We start from the raw sequence: 14,316 nt of genomic DNA on the forward strand, positions 1-14,316 counted from the left end.
TCCCAGACTTCTCTTCAACTTGGTGGAATCACAATCCCTGAGAAGAGAGCCTGGGAAACGGTGGCTTTCCGAAGCTTTCCAAGTGACATTGATACATAGGCAGGCTTAGGAATCATTGCCATAGACTCAGGCCCGTAGAATTATGGAACTTAATTCTAGAGGAAATTCAACCCTCTAGAATATGATGTCTGTGCTCGTGCCAGGATATCACCCTAGTGGGGAAGGGATTTGACATATTTCATACGGCGCCTCCAGAATTTTACGGTAGTTTCCAAAACCACTGCTTGCCTTCATATCTCTCACTCCTCTCTTTGATCAGAATGTAAGATTGCTATAAAAGTCACCAGATTCCTGATTCTTAGAACCTCTTCCTTTGGGCCAGAGCCGTACATGGCCTTCCAGAACAAGGTTGCATCATCTAATTCACTGGGAACTACGAATAGCAAAAGCAATCTTAAATCCGAGGATCTTAGGACATTTTATTTTTGTGTTAACAGTTTTGTTCAAAACTTTGTAAAATGAGCATATTTGCATTTGGAAGTTGTTAGTGACAGACCCATGAAGCTAGCATATTGTAAGAGAGAAGGGAAGGGTGCTAAAATTTCATTCATCAGATGAACTTCTGGGGGAATGCTCTTATTTATTTATTTATATTTTAGAGAGAGAGACTGCACGTGAGTGGGGTAGGGGCAGAGGGAGAGAGAGAGAGAGAGAGAGAGAGAGAGAGAGAGAGAGAGAGAATCTTAAGGAGGCTCCATGCTCAGTGTGGAGACGGGTGCGGGGCTTGATCCCACGATGCTGGGATCATGACCTGAGCCAAAATCAAGAGTCAGAAGCTCGATTGACAGAGTCACCCAGGTGCCCTGGGGATTGCTCATTGTCTACTGGATCCTGTTCCCCATGCTGCAATAAGGAGGGTCGTGGAAACGTTTGGAGACTCGGGGAGTAGAGAACTATTAACAGTTCGCTAAAATATAGTGTGGTAATAGCCAACATTCAAGGAATGTACAAAGCCCAGTGATAGTCTGGAAGAGGAGGAGATTGATCTATTTGGGGATAAGGATGAGAGGAGGCTTTATACACCAGATGTGACTTCTGAGTTGAATCTGATGATGAGTAGAAATTCAAAAAGAGGACAGGGAGGACTGACATGCGATGTCTATGCAAACAACAGGTGCAAAGGCCTCCCTGGGGCTCCCTGGGGAACTTGAAGTGTCACGGGATATGACAGAAGGTGGAAGTGGCAGTGGAGGGGCCAGTTTGGGCAAGACATATGTGATAGGTTAAGGCATGTGGGCATCATCCCATACACAGTGGGGACATGTGAAAGAGCTTCCAGCAGGGGAGTTCATGGAAGTGACCTCGGTGGGGGAACATTCTGAAGGCAGGAAATTGCTGAGGGGTTATTGCAATAGTTTGGTGAACCAAGGTAAGAGATTTTCATGGGGTAGAAATAATAGGGAGAAGGAAGAGGGAAGGAGCCAGTCGGTGTTTAAGAGGTTGCACTGACAGGACCTGGTGACCGATTGGGTGGAAAAGATGTGAAGGAGGAATAGTGGAGAGCAATCTTCATGTTTTACATATTGAGGACAGAGCCGAAGAGAAACATTTTATTTTATTTTGTTGGGGAATACAGTGAGTTTAGTGCTAGCCCTGGACTTGAGGTCCTTAAAAGATGTAGGGGTGAAATGTCTATAGGCAAGAGAGACCTTTCTGGGGCTACGGTCTTGAGATACATCATTTTTATGTTGATGTATTGATGTCCAACAGTGAGTATGGAGAGACCTGAGACCACAAACTAGGGGGCTCTGAACACTTAAGGAGTGTATTTGTCAGCTTTTGCTGCGTAACAACCCATTCCAAAATTAGCATTTGTTGTTTCTTATGATTAGTGGTTTGGCTGGGTGGTTCTTAGAATGGGCCGGCTGGCTGTTCTATGATGGCCAACCTTACAGGTCTGGCGGTCGGCTCCGTGTCGGCTGGGCTACTAAGATGATTTGGCCGCATGTCTCTCCTCATCCCGCAGGCTAGCCCAGGCTTGTTTGCACGGTGGTGATTTAAAGATTCCCAAGAGGAACAAAAGAGGAAAAAGCTCCCAGTGCACACTTTTCAGGTGTCTGCTTCAAGACGCCACATTTCCTCCGTGTCGCTTGTCAAAACAAGCCACTTGGCAAGCCCAAAGCCAGTGTGGGAAGGGACATAGATATAGAAAGGGGACTCACTATGGCTATTTTTGCCAACACTCTCTCACGTGAGTGTGACAGGCGGGAATGGAACCCGTGAATATCTGAGCGTCTACTTTGTGCCTGGCGCTGTGCCACACAATTTAGAGAAATTCACAGACGCAAGGAAATCAGTTCAAAGTCATATTTACTAAGTGAGTGAGCTGTCATTCAAATCTTGCTCCATCCAGGTCTAAAGTTGACGCTTGATTGTACCCCCACGGTCTCTATTTAATCAACCTAAGCTCCTTGCATCAGCAAAACTTCACTGTGCTGAGAATTCCCTTTGCTGCCCCTGCAACAAGCACATAAGCCGAAAAGAACAAAGCGACCCTTTAAAACGTTCAGATGAGAGGTTGTGTGCTTGTATTTGACCATTTGTTCTTGATTATGACGAAGGCTAATTGTTTACCTTACGGCTGTTGGGATATTAGGACCGTAAGTGCTGCTAGCACATTCTGGGGTTTGGCACATTTGGCTCGGAATGACTTACAGGGAGTGTTCGCTTGCCTTTGAAAGGTGTTTATTTTTCCTCATTAAGTCTGTGTGCAATCTATTCTTTCTGCAAATGCCGATTGCTTCCTTCAGGCTTGCTTTCAAGAGGAGTGCCCTGGACCAGGGGCTTTACCTTATCCTCACTCCCCTCACGTCACCGAATCTATTTTCCACGGTCAGCCTTAGCTCTTAGCAGAGACTCTGCATGTGGGATTTTTATTGTATGAGCGAGTGTAATATGCGAGGATCATCAGAACGCCCTGGGCAAATTGTTGCTTCCCATTGTAACTCCTTTCCTGGGTTACAAAACAAGAAGAGTTGACAGATGATGTACATGTAAGTTCGTACTCTCAGGGCTAATTGTGGTTTGTGATCCTTGCTTCTCGGTCCTGGGAGAAGGTCAAGGGTCCAGATTAGCTTATAGCACAAAAATCTGTGTGATCCTGGACCTGAATGGTTCTCTAGCATCATTTTCCACCGCCGCCCTTCATGGCCATGCCATAACACTAGCTATTTCCTCAGAGCCCATGTGCTCTCCTGTCCTCACTCTGCACTCGTGGTGCTTTTTCCTGGAGGGCTCTTCTCCTTCACAGTGATCTTTCCTTGTCCTGGAAATGCCAGCTCAAACTTCAGAGGTAGCAGCCTCTGTGAAGGCTTCCATAATCTGTAGCCCTGCACCCAAGCTCCCGACAGTACTGGGGACTCTTCTCTCTGTCCTCCGATGTCCTGCAACTATCTGTAGCAAAACAGGATCACCCTGTGTTACAATTTTGTGTCTTCTCTTTGGGCTGGGAATTCCGACGTGGCTTGCTTCTCCGTGTCTCTAGCTCCCTAGTACGGTGCTTGGCGCATAAATGATGCTCAATACATGATGAGAGATTGAATAGCTTCCCCCATCCTATCCTGCAAAGTCTCCAACTCATCTAGCATTGTTAAAACTAAACAAATTTTTAAAAATATTTTTGATAGAGAGAGAGAGAGAGACAGAGCATGAGTGGGGGAGGGGCAGAGAGAGAGGGAGACACAGAATCTGAAGCAGGCTCCAGGCCCTGAGCTGTCAGCACAGAGCCTGATGTGGGGCTGGAACTCACGAACTGTAAGATCATGACCTGAGCCGAAGTTGGATGCTCAACCGACTGAGCCACACAGGCGCCCCTCACCTAGCATTTTTAAAAAAAGTAAGCTTCATGCCCAGCGTGGAACCCAATGCAGGGCTTGAACTCAGGACCCTGAGATCAAGACCTGAGCTGAGATCAAGAGTCGGATGCTCAACCGACTGAACCACCCACGTGTCCCTCACTCACCCAACATTTTCTGACAGTGGTGCTGACCTCCATCTTATAGGCTGGGAGGAGATATTATAATTGCTGCTGCCCCTGTAAATATTAGGGGTAATGTCTTTAGGCTTAGCAGTGTGGTGGGGCATCTCCAGCTTCTGGGTGCCCATTATCAAATCCCAGGACAATTCTAGCTCTCCGTACCTGTGCTTTCACTGACCTCTGGTTTGTGTGACTTGAGGTCCTTGGAACTTTCTAGTCTTTGCAGAGAATGATCAACTATTGTTCTGGTTTCTGACACCTCTGATGGGCTGAGGAGTAGTTTAATCAGGGAATGTGCCAGATCGGTTGAGGGGAAGAAAACCAGAAGGCGGGGGATAACTTAGAGGGATCTCACCAAAGTCCAGGAAGGTTTCACGCTTGGGTCACTGGGAGGATGGAGGTGGTGTCATTTGTAGAAACGCCTGCCTAACACAGGAATAGGATCAGGTTTGGGAGGTAAGGTGATAAATGTTCGATCACGCCACGTTTGAAGTGATTGTGGGACACCACTGTGGAGTTGTTCAGTAGGAAATCAACATGGAGACCTGAGGCTGGGGAGAAATAGCTCAGACTCATAGTGAGAAAGACGGCGTCTACTAAACTTGAGAGGTTGGATGGGATTGCCAAGCGAGAAGCTACAGACACAAGGAGAGCCTGCCGAATGGGTACGTGGAGAACATCTAGGCTAATCGTGATTCAGAAGGATGGAGAAAGACGTAAGCGTCCTGAGAGAATATAAAACCATTAAAATTTATGGAGTATAGTTTGTTGAGAGCTGGTTTGGAGACTCGTATAGATCTTAAATGAAGAATAGAATATGTCTTATGGAATGATACCCTCCTGAACTACATAGAGCATTTGGAGGTTTACACATGAAGGCCGGTGGTCTGACCCAGCAAATCTGATTAGTCGAATCAGCTCAGGTGGTAGGTAAGGAGACAGATTTTGCATGGGAGTGGGGACAATTTCAATAAGATGGGATAAATTAAGAGTGTCTATTGATGCAGAGAATCACAGGGGGTTTTTAATCCTGGCAGAATTCTTGACTGCATTTTTAAATAATGTGGGGTTTTTTTTTGTTTTGTTTTGTTTTTGTTTGTTTGTTTGTTTTACTCCTGAGTCTCTCACCAGGAGCAAAAAGTATTTTTCTGGTTTACAAGTGCAATAACCAGACCCAAATGGGATGAACTCTGTAGTTGAATTAACTAATTAATTAACTAATTAATTAATTTTTGGTGTTCACTCAGGCCTCAGAGAGAGGCTGGTTTATTGGAAGCTGTTCTGTTTTTGTTTGAAATAAGCAATTAGCACTCAGACGGCCCATTGGGAGTTCTTATTTATGTATTGTGGTCAAATGTACACAACATTTACAATTGGAGCCATCTGTAAAATGTTAGCCAGCTTTTATTTTAATTTCAGTATAGGTAACATACAGTGCTATAGTAGTTTCGGGTGCCGTTTTAACCATTTTTGAGTGTACAATTTTGTGCGATTGAGTACACGCACAATGTTATGCAACCATCACCACTATCCATTTCCAGAAGTTTTTCATGGTCCCAAACAGAAACTCTGTAGCCATTAGACATTAACTCCCCACCTACCTCTCCCCCCAGCTCCTGGAACCACTCTTCTACTCTGTCTCTATGCATTTACCTAGTCTAAGTACCCCCTCTGAGTGGAATCACACATAGTTATCCTTTTGTGTCTGGCTTCCTTCACTTAGCACATCCTTCGGGAATTCTTGACAGCTCTCTGGAATTTGGCTATCCCCATGTCTTCGATACGGATTTCTGGAGTATGTGACGTAACTCCTCAATTATTTTCTCGGAGGTCTTGGCTCTGACCTCTCTTGAAATGGCAAATGGAAGTTTGTCTCCAAAGAAGCCACTTGGCACATTTTAAACTTGTTTTTTATGTTTATTTATTTTTGAGAGAGAGAGAGAGAGAGAGCATGCGTGCGTGTGCATGAGTGGGGGAGGGGCAAAGAGAGAGGGAGACACAGAATCTGAAGCAGGCTTCAGGCTCCGAGCTGTCAGCACAGAGCCTGATACGGGGCTCGAACTCCTAAACTGTGAGATCATGACCCGAGCCCAAACTAAGAGTCAAACACTTAACCTGCTGAGCCACCCAGGCACCCCAATTCTTCTTTTTTTAAAGTACAAAATCAGTTCTTTCTTTCTTTAAAAAATTTTTTCAATGTTTTTATTTTATTTTTGAGAGAGAGAGAGAGAGAGAGAGTGTGAGCGGGGGAGGGGCAGAGAGAGACAGGGAAACACAGAATCCGAAGCAGGTTCCAGGCTCCGAGCTGTCGGCACAGAGCCCGATGTGGGGCTCGAACTCATGATCCGCAAGATCATGACCCGAGCCGAGGTCGGACGCTCAACCGACTGAGCCACCCAGGTGCCACTACCACTTTGCAAATGTTAAACACAACTTCCATTTGCAACAGTTGTGTGACCGTAGTCCTGGGGGTAGTTTCAACTTTGGCCAAAGCCCTGCAGTGGTGGACTTGTGGTTCTACTGATCCAGCACGCAGGCACCATGCCCCATGCGGCCCTCCCCATGAAGGGGACCCTGGAAACCCTGCGTTATGTGCTCGAGCGCACGTGGGCTTCCTTATCCTGAGTAATTGCGACCCTGTCGTGTGAGCACTTGTCACATGTCAAAACACTTCTTCATTTTAATGGCTTCAATAAAATTTTTTTGCAAGCCCCAATTTTTTTTTTATTATTAGATTCCACAGACATAAAATTACTCTGCCAAATTGCTAGAAAAGTTCCTCAATGCTTATTTCCCAATTTCCGTAATTATCTCGTCTTGGTGGCCCAGCAGTGCATCATCCCCAGACCACACCCTGCGTCGTCCCCCATAGGGAGCATCACACGTGTGGGCAGGTTGCTGGGAAGCACACGTTGTGGATGTTTTGAAATCTCGAAGCAACATTTCCTCTGATGGGCTCTTTACCCCTTACGTGGGAAGGGATTGCTTTGCCTGAACTAATCTCAGCTACTCCCCCGCACCCAAGGAAGACGCTGTCCTCCGATTGTTCTGCATCGGACGGTTAGGGACTCTGATGAGAGGTCGGGAGACACCAAGAGCTGGAATTCTTGTTTGGAGGTTGCTGTTGTCAGATGTGGTTCTCTCAAGGCACTGCTGTGGGGTTCTGTTGTGTTCCTTCCCAGCGTGACTCACCAGCATGCCGCTGAGAAATCACCTGGGCTACCTCGCCGGCTTTAAATGGCGCAGTTCTGCAACGCATAGACCAACTCCCAGCCATTTTGGGGGGTCTTATAAATAATATTTAAATCTCCGAATGATTCCTGGTACTAATAATCGAGTATGTTCAATAATTCAGCAAGTTAATTCAGTGTCGAGTCTCAAGTGACAGGTCAGTCTCACGGGAGGCTGGGAGCATGAGAAATCTTATCGAGGTCTACGTTTGGGCTCCAGAGATAGGCACTACCCTAGTACACTTCTGCATAGAAGGTCATGATGAAAGTCAAAAGATGGCCTCTTAGCCTGTGAGTCTCAGAAGGCAGGCCCTTCAAACACCCTAGCAGAGCAAAAGGTGGTGTGGTGTTATGCACCAAAAATGGGTGCTGGCTTTAGGACCTGGCTTCTGTCCTTTCTCTGCCATTCATAATCTATGTGAGTTTGAGCACGTACTTAACCTCTCCAAGCCTCGTGGATTAAAAATGTTAGGAGGATTAAATGAGAGTGTCTATAGAGCTTGGGACCTGGCGTATAGCAAGCCCTCGCGTGTTGGTTTCTGTCCCCTCTGTGATTTCTCTGCCGTAGTCTCAGAAAGCAGCTTTTGAATGCTCAGGTTATAGGTGGAAAGCGTAGTCAATTGCTTCACAGTTGTGGTTGAGAACAGATTTGTACTGCACACTGTTGTACTTTTTTTTTTTTTTTTCTCCTGGAGAGTCTGTAGTCCTTGTCTCTTAAAGAGATTGTGTGTGGTAGTAATAAACAGGCTCTTAGCAAAATGGTTCTTTAATCCTGTGCAAGCATATTCTGGACTCACAATAAAAATGCAGATGAAAACAAAAATGAACTAACGCTTTTTACGTATTGGTTGGGCCACAATCAAGAGTTTGATAGCATGTTGGGTTAGGAAGGGTACTAGACAGGGGGGCACTGGGGGTGGGGGAGAGTAAATTGGGATGTTTACGGGGAACAATTTAGTAATGTCTGTCAAAATCCCAGGTGCATATTTTACTTCTAGAAATGTAGTCATGCTTGCTTATATGCAAAATCAAGTATCTACAATATCTATCCAGCTATGATGTCATCTTCAAGGTATGTTTTTAAAAATTATTTTTATTTTAATATTTTTTATTTATTTTTGAGAGAGAGAGGGAGAGGGAGAGAGTGAGTGGGTGAGGGGCAGAGAGAGGGAGACACAGAATCCGAAGCAGGCTCCAGGCTCTGAGCTGTCAGCACAGAGCCCAATACGGGGCTCAAACTCCCGAGCCATGAGATCATGACCTGAGCCAAAGTCAGACACCACTCAGGTGCCCCTTCAAGATATGTTTTTAAGTGAAAGATCAAATGGAGAGGCATGTGTATAGCTTGCTTTGTATATACCGTATTTATGTGAAATAAAAGGGAAATATTCATGTATCCAAAAACAAGTGTATCAGGCTGATCTTGACATATTTATCTGTGGAAACACAAAGGAAAGGAAATAGGGCAACGGTGTCTGCAGGAAGGTGCAAAAACACGCAGTCTTCTCTGTAGGAGGGAAACGTGAGTCTTCGTAGCTCTTTTCTTCGGTGTGTTACATGCGGCCAGGATGAGTCTGTTCTGTGGCTCTACTCTCAGCACCAAGGACAGGGTCTCTCCCAGTAGACACTGGTGAATGAATGAATGAATGAATGAATGAAGAAACTGACCTCTTTCCTGAGCTTGCAACTGGATGAATCCTGCCAGTGGGAACCAGGGAGGCACCGTACCGCTGTATTCACCTAATGTTCACTGCAAATCGTCCGGAAGGTCTCCGGTGTGGTGGTAGAGAAGCAGGAAGAGTGCCCACGTAACCTGGAACCATGGGACGTGATTATTGATTGCTGCAAAGACCCAGCAATATTATACAAAAGAACCTAATGCTGGGAACCATTTGAAAGGGTAACTTACATGGAAAACTTCCTGTGATCGTGTCAGTTATTAGTAATTTCATAAAAAAGTTTGTAGGGGCACCTGGGTGGCTCAGTCAGTTGAGTATCTGACTCTTGATTTTGGCTCAGGTCATGGTCCCACGGTCATGGGATTGAGCCCCACGTCAGGCTCTGTGCTGAATGTGGAGCCTGCTTGGGATTCTCTCTCTTCCTCTGCCCCTCTCCCCTGCTCTCTCTCTCACTCTAAAAAAAAAAAAAATTATAAATGTTTGTGATAGAAAATAAGGATAAGTGAAAAACAATAATTAACAATCCCATTAGCCAAGTATAGCCACTGTTAATATTCTGGGATGCATTCTTCTAGTCTCCACTTATAACACATGCACATACACACATACTCCCGTTTTGTTAATCAGAAATTTTTCAGATGTCAGAGATTTTAATTAAATTAAGTCCTTTAATTTTTAAAACTGAAGTACAGGTGATACATAATGTCACATTAGTTTCAGGTGTGTGATATAGTGATTCAACAAGTGTATACCTTATGATGTGCTCAATACAAGTGTACCTCCCAACTGTCACCATACGACACTGTTACAATATCATTGATTATCTCCCCTATGTGGTGCCTTTTGCCTCCACGACTTATTCATTCAAGACTGGAAGCCAGTATCTCCCACTCACCTTCACCCATTTTGCTCATTCCCCCATTTCCTCCCCTTCACACAACCACCCATTTGTTGTCTGTATTTATGGGTCTGTTTCTGCCTTTGTTTTTTGCTTTGTTGTTCAGATTCCACATATAAGTGAAATCATATGGTATTTGTCTTTCTCTGTCAGACTTATTTCACAAAGCCTCTAGGTCCATCTGTGTCTTTCTTTGCAAATGGCAGGATCTCATTATTTTTTATGGTTGGGTAATATTCCATTATATGTATGTGTATGTGTGTATATGTGTACATATATACATCTCACATCTTTTTTCATGTCTTTTTGCTTTTTTGTTTATTCATTTATTTATTTACGGAGAGAAAGACAGAAAGAGATGCAGAGAGGAGGAGTGAGAGAATCCCAAGCAGGCTCTGAACTGTCAGCCCAGAGCCTGACATGGAGCTCAGTCCCATGAACCCTGAGATCATGATCTGAGCCAAAATCGAGAGTTGGACGCTCAACTGACTGAGCCACCCAGGGGCCCTTGTCATGCTCTTTTCTGATTATTCCTGTTAACGTTAAGATGAATTCTCCTACAATCATGCAGAATGACTCTCAGTTCTCTGAAATGTCCCATCCTTTTCCTTTGTGGCTTCTTCTGGACTTCTCTGTGCCTTGAAGGTCTCCCCAAATCTTGGTTTCTCTCACCACTTGGTTCCTTTGTATTCTTTAGACCTTAGCTCTCGAATGTCATTTCCACAAAGAAGGCTCACCTAGCTGTCCCTTCAATTAGATGTCCCTTCTCTGCACTTTGGTTACACTTTGTGCAGACTTCAGCATCTTACTTAGCACATCCGTTGTGTACTGTCATTTTTGGCTTCCTTGTCTCTTTCTCCTACCAGACTGTAATCTTAAATAAGGAACAACGTCCTATTTAAACTAAGTTTGCGAGGACTGAGCAAATAGTAGATGTTGCATAAATGTTGGATGAACTGAGCAAAAGCATAGAAGGCTTTCGCGTGCTTTCCCTTGTTTAGCAGGCTTCTCCTAATACTTCCATTTGGGTGAAGAAAACACATCTTATGAGTCACCGTTGGATGTTCTCTGCCCGATCATCAACTCCTCTTCATGGCAGCTGAGGAGCTATCCGACTGGTAGTCTGGAAAGAATAACCTGGACAAGCTGAGCTGAGCCTGGCTCTCCTATTTCCTTCTGGGAGTGACCTGTCTACTGAGAGTCTGAGATTTCCTCTACTCCTCAAGCCCTAAGCCTTAATTTGACATCCCCCCAGCGTGTGGACACCTGCCCCAGCCCAGAGTGGCCTGAGACTGAGCAACCCGTCTGCCTCCTTCTGGGGCTCAGGTGGAAGCCCAGTTTATCTCTCATTCCACTCTGTCGTCTCACCTGGCTTCCCTCGGGAATAAAGGTGAAAATTCTAGTCTCTATCGTCCTCTCGGTTTTGTTTTTCTATTTATTTAAGGACCTGGGTGGGGAAGAGACATAATATTTATAGAGGTGCCCTAGGGAACGCCTATAGTTGATATGACCATTATTCCCTTTTAATTGATGGAAACCGAGACTCCGAGGGGTCAGTTGACAGGTCGTAGGTCATGTTTACCGGGACCCGATCTCAGGTTCTCTGACTCTCCATACTCAAGCTGTTTCGTTTTTTTTTCCTTTCTCTCAGTTTTCCTCCCACTATGTGGACTGGAAGTGGTAGCCCGGATTGCCACACAGGCTGGAGGGAGGAACTCAGGAATCGTAAAGTCCCTTCTGAGTGTGCGTCTACAACGCACCTCCTGGGCCGGCATCTGACTGTCCATTTCTTTGTTATCCTTCCCGTGGGGCACATGCTGAAGCGTTCAGTAAACGTACGCTTACCGCCAGCCCGATTGTTTAGCATGAGAAGCCCTCAAGAACAGACACAGGCTGTGTAAGCATTCACTGCGGATGGTTGCAAAGGAGCTATGAAGTCATGTCTTCAGCATGGGAAGCACCGAGCAATGCTTTTCTCAGTCACACCCACAGGCACAGGTCATAGGGCCATCAGTCACATCATCCTCAGCAATGAAGACTGGCGTAAGCAGTAGGGTAGGGGCTGGGGGACTTCCTGACCACTGACTTCATCCTCTGCTTTGGGGAGCTGAGCCAGGCTTTCTGGTACAGCATGAAGTTTCTCAAATAAGCTTAGCTTTGGAAAACAGTTTCCCTCTACTTTTTATGTGCTTTCTGGGCTTTCAAACCCATGGGTATTTTGAGGGAAACATAGCCCATATGTTTCTGATTTACTTACATTAAACTTGCCAGAAGTTTCTTTTGTAAAATCTATTTCACGTCTGGGAAACCTTCTCAGCCTGTTTTTTAAAGCCTTTTAGCCTGGATATTCACACTCAAAAGGAAGCAGAGAATTGAAACAATTATTGGGGCATAATTGAGGCCAGAAAACCCCCTTTGCCTTTGTTACCTGAGCATTTCTGGGAAAAGGTAAATCTGGAAGTCCTCCGTTACTGAGGTAATTTTGCCCGAGTTATCCACTTTTCACATTTTGTGTGTGGATACAATCTTCAAAGACTGACATCTTTCTTCAAAGCACCATAGGTAAGGTTTTGGTTTTCTAGTTAAGTTAATCTTGGCCAAGTGTCCCTGGTCTGTTTCCTATTCAGGAATCTCTGAATTTGAGTAGGTTATAAATTTGACAAAGTGCTTTTATTTGTTTATTCTTTGCTTGGAGGAGAGGGTGACATAAATCCAAGGAAAAATAAATGTACATAAGACTTTCAAACTATACTACTAACTTTCAGATGATAAGTAGTATTATTTTTATTAGCAATAAATGTCAAAGCACTGAATAGTGGTTGGGAGGGTTGACATGGTGGGAGAAAGAATATATTGGGAAGAAATACGGAGAACCCACTTAAGAGTCAGGGAAAGGAAATTAGAGCCAACCCACCCCAAAATACACATTCATTTAAGAAGCTGGAGCTCTGTTTTCACAGTCGTCTAAGTTCCTAACCTGGAAGGCTGGCTGCAAGTCAAACGTGGGTAAGAAGCTCCGGGACCTCCCGAAAAGCAGAAGAGAGCACCACGCCCCCACCCTCCACCCCCGGCCCGGCGTAGTTCTCGCATATTGGCTACTATCCACCATCAAGCTTCCTTCACAGCATTCCCTAAGTTGAAGTTTTGATTTTGCAGTCTTATCTGCTACCTTCCTCCCCTTGCAAAATTGAATGTGTGCCTTCTCTGAAAGGTGTTTATGCCGAGACGTCCCGGAAATTCCAAGTCACGAAGGTAGAGGGACAGGTAGGGAAAAACCAGAGGTCCTTGGGAAAGAGCCCTGATTGCAAAAGGTGGGCCAGAGGTTCCGACTCCCGTAATGCATGGGATCCGCTAAAGGGGTGGAGGAGATGGGAAGGAGGGGGAAGGAGAATGTCAAAGAAGACATGAATTCCCAGGATGTCTCTTGTTCTCAGTGGGACCCCTGGCTGTTGACTTCTTCCTCTGAGCAAGGCTTCTAGCCACCCTCAGAGCTATGGTCGTATCCATCACTGTCTCTATTCTTCTTGGTCTTTTGGGGAGGAAAAAAAAAATCAAATCATGCACTTTTGATCAAGAAAGGGCTATGGAGATCACATAAGCGGACATTTTTATTTTACAGCTGAAGACACGGAGACCCAGAAATGTTAAGTGACTCTTTGGTGACCACAGAGCTGGTTAGTGGCTAGCCTAGGATTCGACTCAAAGGCTGTTGACTTCTACAAGAGCCTTTTCTCTTGCGGCAAGTGCCAGGATAGAATTTGTCCTCAGAAGATAACAGAAGATGCTCAAAATTGCATGTTACTGATGCCCTTTATAATTTGTTACTTAGACATTTCAGATTCTACAAATGTGAACTTTGAGGTAATGATATATTACTACATATTGCTTCATAAGATATCAATCTGAAATCTCGTATGTTGAGTTGGTATAAAATTAGAGATTCTCATCCTATCCCCAAGAGCATACTATTTTCCTTGCTTGCTTAAAAGGGTCTATTTTTAAATATGAGAAACTGTGCATTTCTTTTCACGCAAATTAAACCAGATACAAACCGGATGAAACCTTTTTTTTTTTTTTTTTGCACTTCACTGGTTTTATTTTTTTTATTATTATTATTTTTGTGTGGTTTTTTAATGTTTATTTTTTATTTTTGAAATGAGAGACACAGCCCGAACGGGGGAAGGGCAGAGAGAGAGGGAGACACAGAACCGGAAGCAGGCTCCAGGCTCTGAGCGGTCAGCACAGAGCCCGACGCGGGGCTCGAACTCAACGAACCGCGAGATCGTGACCTGAGCCGAAGTCGGACGCTTAACCGACTGAGCCGCCCAGGCGCCCCTATTTATTTATTTATTTTTCAATTGACAAATAGCTATTGAGCACTTATGTGGGCCACTTGCTTTTTTATATATATATTCTCTCACTTAAAAACCAGATGTCACCTCGGCTTTCATTTTCTCCCCTTCGAATTTTGCC

The sequence above is a fragment of the Panthera pardus genome, unplaced genomic scaffold, assembly GCF_024362965.1.
Source record: "Panthera pardus isolate Hobbes unplaced genomic scaffold, ASM2436296v1 HiC_scaffold_4, whole genome shotgun sequence".
NCBI classification, from domain to species: Eukaryota; Metazoa; Chordata; class Mammalia; order Carnivora; family Felidae; genus Panthera; species Panthera pardus.